Below are 9,880 nucleotides of genomic sequence, written 5' to 3'. Positions count from 1 at the left end.
GAGAAAAAGAAGGAAGAGAGAAAGAAAGAAAGAAGGAAGAAAGAAAAAAGGAAGAGAGAGAAAGAAAGAAGGGAGAGAGAGAGTAGGATTACAGTGATGGATGGGCGTTTAGATGGACAAATAGATAATACAAATCACTCTGTGACCTTTGACCTTGAGTAAAGTGAAGGGCAGCCAATGAAGAGAAAGAGAGAGAGAGAGAAAGAAAAGAAGAGAGAAGTGGAGGAGAAAGAAAGAAAGAAGTGAGAAACAGAGACAGAGAAAAGAATGTAAGAAAGAGAGAGGGAAGGAAAGAAAAGAGAAATGGAGAGAAAAAGAAAGGAAAAAGGAGAGAAAAGAAAGAAAAAAGAAAGCTGAGATGAAGAAAGACTCAGAAAGGCATGGAGAAAAGAAAGAAAGAAAGAAAGAAAGAAGACAGGAAAATTGAGAAAGAGAGAAATAGAAATAGAGAAATAGAGAGAAATAGAGAGGGAGGGAGAGAAAAAAGATGCTAACGCTAACAGCTACTATACATGTGCAGCAAGAGCACATCAGCATGCATTGTCTGAGGCTGTGTCCGAAACTGAGGGCAGCTGTCTCGATGCCTTGTTGTCTCATAAGTCAGTGCCTCAGAGGGCAGCGTTGTGATAAATGTACCAGCAACCGCGCCGCGTTTAAGATGCGTTTCGAAGGCAGCGATACATCATGCTGTTGCCAAGATACAACTCCTCACTGCTAGCTGTTAGCGGTTAGCATTACCTTTTGTTATTTTAAAGAAATACTTTCCCCCATTTTCTTCCTTTTGCCTCAGATTAACTTAGCTTCTTTAGTTTTAGCGCCGGTGCTCCGAGGCTAATATAGCTAACAAGTAACAGAAGCTTAAACCCCACCAGTCGGCATCATTCAAACGAATGACCTTCTTTTCCAAAAAAGATGGTTCTTCAATGGTTGTTTAGTAATGATAATGTTTCTATACAGAACCATGAACACTCAAAGAACCATTTGCATGATTAAATGGTTCTTTACATCATGAAATAATTCTTCAGATTGATGGAGATTGTGCTATAGGTTTTATATAGAACCTTTTTGAAAAGGGTTCTGCTCTTGTTACAAGCTTGACATTGTAACTGTAGAAGAACCATTTTGGGTGCTATATAGAACCATTTTCTTAACTAAATAACTCTTGAAGAACAATGTTTTTTAAAAGTGTAAATGCCTCAAACTGGGTGGAGTTCAGTAATCTCTACTAGACTTACAGTTTGAATGACATGCTTTGTTTATGTTCTAGAGTCGTTTTCACGCTTGTCCCAAACGTCCACACCCAGAACCGATTCTGGGCTCGTTTGGGGGAGGGGCTTATTATCATCATCATTGTCTTAAATTAGGAAAAAGAAAAAGAGGACAGTTAGCCTGATGCTAATATAATATGGAAAGGTGCTGGAAGAAATTAGCATAAGCAGCTGCTACTTCAAAGAGACAGACGAGTACAAAAGAAAAAGAAAAGGACAGTAACCCGGAGAACCAATAAACACAGAATAATCAGAATAAAGAGTGAGAGAGTAGATATAAAACATGGAAAGAGATGAAAACAGGAATCTGCAGTTATAAATTACTATTTAAATGTACATTTGTACATAAATATACACACTTAAACAAGATGGCCCTTCAGATAGATGGAGAATGTGTTGTATATGGTTCTATCTAGCAGCAAAAGGGTTCTTCTGTTATTTTTATGAGGTCAAGTTGTAACTGTAGCAGAACCCTTTTTGGTGCTAAATAGAACTCTGTTCAAAAAGGTTCTAAATAGAACTATATACAACACATTCTCCATCAATCCTTCATCTGTCTAGAAATATTTGATTGCTTAAATGGTTCTTTGCTTGGTATAATGGTTCTTCAGATTGAAGGATGATGAATGTGTTGTAAATTATTCTATATAGCATCAAAAACAGTTCTTGTATTGTTCTATTGTTCCAAGGTTGACATCATAACAGTAACAGAACCCTTTTCACAGAACTATTCTTAAAAAGATTCTAAATAGGACCATATGCAACACAGTGTTCATGGTTCTACACTCTTATAAAAGATGGTTCTTCAAGGGTTCTTTAGTAAAGCCAATGGTTCTATACAGAATCTTGAAACACTTAAAGAACGCTTTGCATGATTAAAGGGTTCCTTGCTAGTGAAAGTGTTCTTCAGATTAATGGATGGTTGGTTCTATATGGAACCTTTTTGAAAAGGGGTTCAAAAGGGTTTCAAAAAGGTTCTTCTATTGTTACAAGCTTGACATTGTAACAATAGAAGAATTCTTTTGGGTTCTATTTAGAACCCTTTTTTTTAAAAGGTTCTATATGAAAACCATCTGCAGCACATTTTGAAGAACGCTTTCATAATGCAAAGAACCCTTTAATCATGTGAATGGCTCTTTGAGTGTTTCGAGATTCTGTATAGAGCCATTGGCTTTACTAAAGAACCCTTGAAGAACCATCCTTTTTTAGGTGTGTACAGTGGTTTCTGCATGAAACATCGCTTCATAGTGATACGTGGAGCTGCTGCATGTTAATATTTGTTAATATCAGAGCATGTTTCCCTAAGCTAATCTGCTAACGCAGTGCAGTGTCGCAAAAAGATATGGGGTGCAGATTGTTGTGCGTGCAAGAAATTGTCAAACACTAAAACATCACAAAGATGAATTTTCTCGTTCCACCTTAAATGGGTGCAGCAGTTATATTCTGCGCCTCAGGCACCATTTAAGGTGGAACAGGAAAATTAGAACAAGAAGCTGGCGAATGAGAAACGACTTCAGCCTCGTAAAAAATTGAACGTTGCAAGACATTTTACAAGAAACTGTTCTACTTTTGCAAAAAAGTTTGCTGCTGGAGATGCGAGAAAAGTGGCTATAGCTGAGCTAAAGCTTAACGCAGAGCAAAGCAAATCCGCGTTTTTGTGTGTATTTTATTTTTTAGTCTATACTAGCACATATACACATACTAGAACATATTTACAGCCAAGATGGTAAAATGGACATAAAAAGTTGTGGCTCCCAAGGTGGTTTGATTTTTGCTGAAAGGACAAAATGGCTCTTCTTAACATTTAAGTTGTGACCCCTGATCTAATAGTACTTATGGTTTGGGTAAGTCTCCAGGAAATTAGTAATGTCCCCAGAACTCACAGAATCAAATGTGTGTATGTTTGTGTGAGTAGAATACCTACAAAAAATCTTTGCAGTGTGTTAAAGCACCTTTGCATAAGAAACATCTGCCGTATCCCATCTATAAACAGTTCCTCGACAGTGTTGTGTGTTTATGTGAAGGTGCTGCTGCAGTCAGAAACACTGAGGCTTCGCTGTGAGGATGGAAAAAGTCAGAAAGACCAAAAAGATCTGCAGCTGAGCTGAGTGCATGTGTGCGTGTGTGTGTGCGTGTTATTAATACTCTGAGTAGATGCTGTGGTTGTTGCTCTCACAGCGGCAGGAAGCAACGCAACCTCTATCTTTGCAAACGCTAATGGAAAATTCAAACAGAAAAAAAAAATGTGTGTGTGAGAGAGAGAGAGAGCGAGAGAGAGAGAGAGGCTTTACCCATTATACACTGAAGTGTTTATTGCTGACGTGCTCAGATTCATGTCATTCTCTTGCTATATAGATATATATATTTATATATATATATATATGCTTTAAAAGCTTTCAGTCTGAGTAGTAAGTGTTTATTTGTTCAGAAAAACATAATAAATACAATTAATATTAATGCAGTGAGTAGCAGCAATTAGCAGACCAGTATTCACTATAGTTATAATCCAACACCTGCTTTATCTAATCAATATTCCATTAGGTTTAATCCAGTGCTGCTGATGGAATTTAATAAATCCTTATGATGTCTGGAGGAGAAATCTGGAACCAAACTGTGTTCTTCTAAAACTAGCTCACAGTGTATCAACTGTTTTTTGAAAACAAGTTACTTTTATTACTTTTAACTGTATTTCTGTTATTTGTATTTATTCTAGTGAAATAAGATGCTTTTATAAGCAACAACACACTTATTGCCAAGATAAATGGTTTTAAAGAACAGTACTGTGTATAAAAATGTATATAATACTTTAACACCGGATTAGACCCAACACTGACCTTAAGCTTAGCCTTAACCCCAATTTAGACCTAACACTGACCTAAAGCTTAGCCTTAACCCCAATTTAGACCTAACACTGACCTTAACATTGACCTTAACCCCAAATTAAGACCTAACACTGACCTTAACATTAGACTCAACCCCAATGTAGACCTAATACTGACCTTAACATTAGCCTTAACCCCAATTTAGACCTAACGCTGACCTTAACATTAGCCTTCACCCCAATTTAGACCTAACAGTGACCTTAGCCTTAGCCTTAACCCCAATTTAGACCTAACATTGACCTTAATATTAGCCTTAACCATAATTTAGACCTAACCTAATCTTAACATTAGCCTTAACCCCCAATTTGGGCCTAATGCTGACCTTAACATTAGCCTTAACCCCCAATTTGGGCCTAACACTGACCTTAACATTAGCCTTAACCCCAATTTAGACCTAATGCTGATCTTACCTTAGCCTTCACCCCAGTTTAGACCTAATGCTGACCTTAACATTAGCCTTAACCCCCAATTTGGACCTAACACTGACGTTAACATTAACCTTCAGCCCAATTTAGGCCCAACACTGACCTTAACATTAGCCTTCACCCCAATTTAGGCCTAACAATGACCTTAACATTAGCCTTTACCTCAATTTAGACCTAATGCTGGCCCTAACCTTAGCCTTCACCCCAATTTATACCTAATACTGACCTTAACATTAGCCTTAACCTTAATTTAGACCTAACACTGACCTTAACCTTAGCCTTCACCCCAGTTTAGACCTAATGCTGATCTTAACATTAGTCTTAGTTCCCAATTTAGACCGATACATAAAATAGTCTTGAAGAAAATTACAGACAACAACAAACAAGAACAGAGTTTGTTAGGGGTCTAAATCTCAAGAGACCTCAGAGTGATTTGATTTGATTAGGAAATGATTCATTGAATCATTAAAATGTAAACTTCATCACTGACCAATTCAGTTCAGTTATTTTGCTGTGATTCTGAACAATGTTAAAATAACACAAGTTAAGGAATTGTTTACTGTAGCAGAATATAGATAAACAATACCTTTTTTTAATGGCCCCAGTAATGGTGATGCAAATAAAGCCATTTTATTTACTCTTCAAAACCACCAGTGAACTTATATGTGTCGGCTGAGTTTTATATGGAATGTAGATGATGGGAAAATAGTGGAAACTTTTCTTCTGGGACTAATTTTGCCTCATAGTGCCCTGCATATTATGTATCCCTCCACCATGAATGTGTTTTAGGCCAAAATCTTCTCGAAACTATCATAAAACAGTGTCTCAGTCATCAGGCAGTGAATTCATAACCATTTCATGTAATAACTTTCTGTGAGGGAGCTTTTAGAGGTGGACGTCTGGTTCCTATCACCACCACTGTGAACAATTCTGACTCTGTAAGTTTCTCTAGAACAGAGCATTTCACACCAAACCACTCTGAATGACTCTGTTTACATTTTAACCAGTAAATAATGAAGAAAATTTGAAAAATGGGTGGCGTTCCACTTTAATACTGTATTGTGTTAAGTTGGGTGAGATTGTAGATGTTTTATTTGAACTATTATGTAGGATTTTAAATGATTTATTAATAAATTTGTCTTCACTTCGCACACACTCATCACTTACCACAGCGCTGCAGACGTCTGTAGGCTGATAATTAACTCAACACGTTGACACAGGTGAGCACTGAGGACTGATTACAAGACGAGCTTGAGTTTGTTTGCTGAAGTTGTTCTTCTCTGTCAGTCTTATCTTAACTGCTACATTGTCTCTCTCCACTCTCTCTGTCAGTCTCAGGCATTTCTTCTAGATCTCAGTAACATCACAGTTTTATTACATTATTTTTTTGTTATTTTAAAGAAATACTTTCCCCCATTTTCTCCCTCTTACCTCAAATCAAGTTTGCTTCTTTAGTTTTAGCACAGGAGCTGTGAGGCTAATGTAACAAACAAGTAATAGAAGCTTAAACCTCACGAGTGAGCATCGTTCAAACTGTCTGGCTGAATCAGGGGCTGCAACCCAAATGTTAAGAAAAGCCATTTTGACCTTTCAACGAAAATCAAACGATCTTGGAAGCCACAACATTTTATTTCAACTTATCGAAGTAACATTTTACCATCTTGGCTGTAAACATGTATTAGTGTGTGCTAACATACTAATATAGGTTAAAAAATCTAAATGAAAACACAGACTTACTTTGCTCTGCTTTAAGCTTTAGCTCAGCTGTAGCTGCTTTCCTTGCATCTCTGGCAGGAAACCTTTCCACAAAAGTAGAACAGTTTCTCAAAAAATGTCTCTCAATGTTCGACTTTTTACAAGACTGAAGTCGCTTCTCATTCACCAGCTTCTTGTTCGAATTTTCCCGTTCCACCTTAAATGATGCCTGAGGCATCAGAATGTAACTGCTGCACCATTTAAGGTGGAACAGGAAAATTCGAACAAGAAGCTGGTGAATGAAAAACTGACTTCAGCCTCGTGACTTTTTAGTGTTTTACAAATTTCTCACTGCAGATTAATCATATCAGGAAACCAGCTGGAGTGATTATGAACGCAAATGAGTCCATTCGTCTCCATATTTTCGATGTTCGTCTTAAATCTTTCTCTTTGCTGTTTCATTAGCTACTAGCTAGGCAAGATTGTTGTCTGTGTTGTTATGGTGACCAGCAGTCTGCGCTGATCTTCAGGGTTAAAGGGTGAATTAGCAGTTCTACATTATTCAGCATTTAAGACCATTTACTGTTTATACTGTGTTGAACGATCAGCAGAGCTTTATTTTACTGCAAAGGACGATTATTTTATTTTTACCTTGGCAGGCAGGGCAGTAAAAGAGCTGCAGGTTGCCGACCCCTGGCTTAAATCCTTTAAACTGTGTGGCATGCTTTGTTGATGTTCTTAGGGTTTTTACACACACATTCCAAACACTTCATCCAGGACCGAATCTTATTATCGCTGGTTTGCTTTCACACACAAGCATTCAGTCCGAAATGTGGACCGACTGTGCAATTCCATACATCACTTTTCTGCGTGCAGGTTTGCAAAATGGTCGGCACTGGCTGCATCCATTCACTGCTTTTTAGAATTTTCCTCAGATACAAACACTCAAGTGGTGAAGAGCAGCGCTTTCTGTCCACCGCAGTCCTCTCCGCCATCACGACACTTTAAAAGAGAAGTGATGCGATAAACCGAAGCGGTCACATTCCAAAATGAACCAAACACGCAGCCCCACATGCGACGCTGGGAGCTTCCACATGCGCAACAGACCTCTGGAATAGAACCCCCAAACCACCGATTTCAGGAGGACCAGAGATCCGTTCTCTGGGCCCCTCCAGGGCTCGAAAACAGCTTTCACACTCGACACTCACAGAACAAGCGGCCCTGAATCTGAAAAAAAAACTGTAGTCTGAACACACTGTAAGTAAAAATGGTATTTCTCTGCAATTTCTGCTGATTTGCTTTTTAGATGCATTTAACGTATTGGAAAACATACCATATCAAATGTGCCATAACTTTCGCACATGCCACATTTGAATTGTTTCCCCCAAATGTGTTAAACTCATCAGGTATACAGTAACTGTATACAGTAGCATTAAAACGTGCAGAAGTGTCTTCTCTGATCAGGACCTTATTTTCAAATCCAAAACAACAAACTTCAAAACTTCTGCAGAAGACTGTGGCAGCAGGGCTAACAACAGCAGCGGCCTGAATTTAGTCCATGTGAGTCATACAGAGTCAGAAACCACAGAATTAAAGCTATTAGAGATACTAAACGGCTCCATACGGTTGTAATGCTAATTGGTGGAGAGTAAGTTGTCCATTATTTGTTAGCTTCATTAGTATCAAAGGTTCAGTGCTAAAACTAAAGAAACACCAAACATGACTTGGCTGGACGACTACGTTTGGGGTAAGAAGGGGGAAAATTGGGGAATTTTTGGCTTTTCGCTTTAATATCTTTCAGTCCACTGGGATGCTGTACAGATCTGGAGCTGATCATTCTTGCATTTGTCTTTGTCTCTTTGTTCAAAACACTCTGTTGGTTCACTCCTGAAACAAGCTGACAGTTGCAGCAGTGTGTGTGTGTGTGTGTGTGTGTGTGTGTGTGTGTGTGTATGGCCTAAGGCCTCTCCTCAGTCTCACAGAAACCCCTCACATGCTGCTGTCTCTGAGAGCATCCACTAATGAACTCCCACCTGATTATTTAATCTGTCTGTGTGGTGTGTGTGTGTGTGTGTGTGTGTGGTTGCACACTTGTGTGTGCGTTCACACGTTTGTCCTTTCACACGTGCATATATTTGTGTTATATGTATGTTTATCAGTGGCGATCATGACTTTCAGAGCTTGGACTTCAGTTCAAGCCATAAATATAATGAAAAGATCAAAACGGCAAAAAACGCCTCTACAATGATGCTAGTTTCTGTTAGCGCTCCTATAGGTTTCTGGTAGTATGTTAGCACTAAGCTAACAGCGAACATTATTTGGCCGTTCTGTGGTTGAAGACAGACATTTGAAGATGTGTTCCAGTCCTAACAACTAACCAGAACCTGCTTAGACTAGGATTCATATTCACAGTCAGTAATGTATCTAGAACTTCCAGAAGGACCCTTTCGGAGTGACCACGTAACCTGCTTTACTTTTAATGTAAGTCAATGGAACCAGACTTTTTTCCAAGTCATTTTAGGCCACTTCTTTTGGTCTATTCTTCATAAAACTTACACACAATGTAAAGGACAACACATATTTTCAAATTACGTCAAAAACGTTTTCTTCCAACAGCAACAATATATATATATGTATATATGTATATATACATATATATATATATATATATATATATATATATATATATATATATAGACACCATACAGATTTTCTCATGTTTCAAGAGTGGAGATCAAATCTCGAGGCAGATAACTTGAGGAAAATAAAATAAATAAACAATTTTAGTCTGTTCTGTGTAATTTTATTCCCTTCTTGTTCACAGATTTTCAGTGAACAGACTCTAATATTCAAATCCACTTTATATACTACTATATATTATTGTAAAAACTGTTCATATCCAAACGCTTCAACAGTAATGCATAACATGTTGTTGCTGTCATATTGAAACCCTGTGAGAATAAAAATTAAATGAAAACTCCAGCTGTCATGATGAATGGACCAATGGACGTGGTCTAAAATTCCTTGGAATAAAATATTATTATTAACGCACGTTCAACATTTTTCCCTTCTTTCCTTCCCTCACTACAGTCAGTCATGTTTTAGGGATAATGATAGGGTTGATAGGGATAAAATATTATCTTTATATAGAGGCTTTTTCCAGCTCCAACACATAACAACAAGAAATAAAGAAAACTAAAACAAGAGGAATAAAACAAGACAAAAATGAAAATATCTACTGCCACGCATGCTGAAGGCTGGTGTGCTGGGACAGTAGGCAAATGGTGATAATTTAAATAAGGTTGGGGGGTGTGTGTGTGTGATTAGCCATCAGTCTGTCCGTGGAGTGGTACGTAATCAGGTCAATTGGTGTCTCCGTCTGTGTGTGTCTGGCTATCTCATCTTGAGGTGCGAATGTAAGGGGCAGTGACCTAGATAAGGGGGAGGGGGGCAGTTAGTGTATAGAAATCAGCTGTTGGCTTCTCAATGGCAATTTCACCTCGTTAATGGATTAAGACGACAGAGACTGGAGACAGAAAGAGAAAAGAAACAGGATCTGTGAGTGAAATCAGGCTGGCTTGGTGACTGGGGGGCTCCAGTGACCCTGGAA

Source organism: Colossoma macropomum, unplaced genomic scaffold (genome assembly GCF_904425465.1).
Source record: "Colossoma macropomum unplaced genomic scaffold, Colossoma_macropomum, whole genome shotgun sequence".
Lineage (NCBI taxonomy): Eukaryota > Metazoa > Chordata > Actinopteri > Characiformes > Serrasalmidae > Colossoma > Colossoma macropomum.
The sequence above is the reverse complement of the archived record's forward strand: the minus strand, read 5'-3'. Positions refer to the sequence as shown.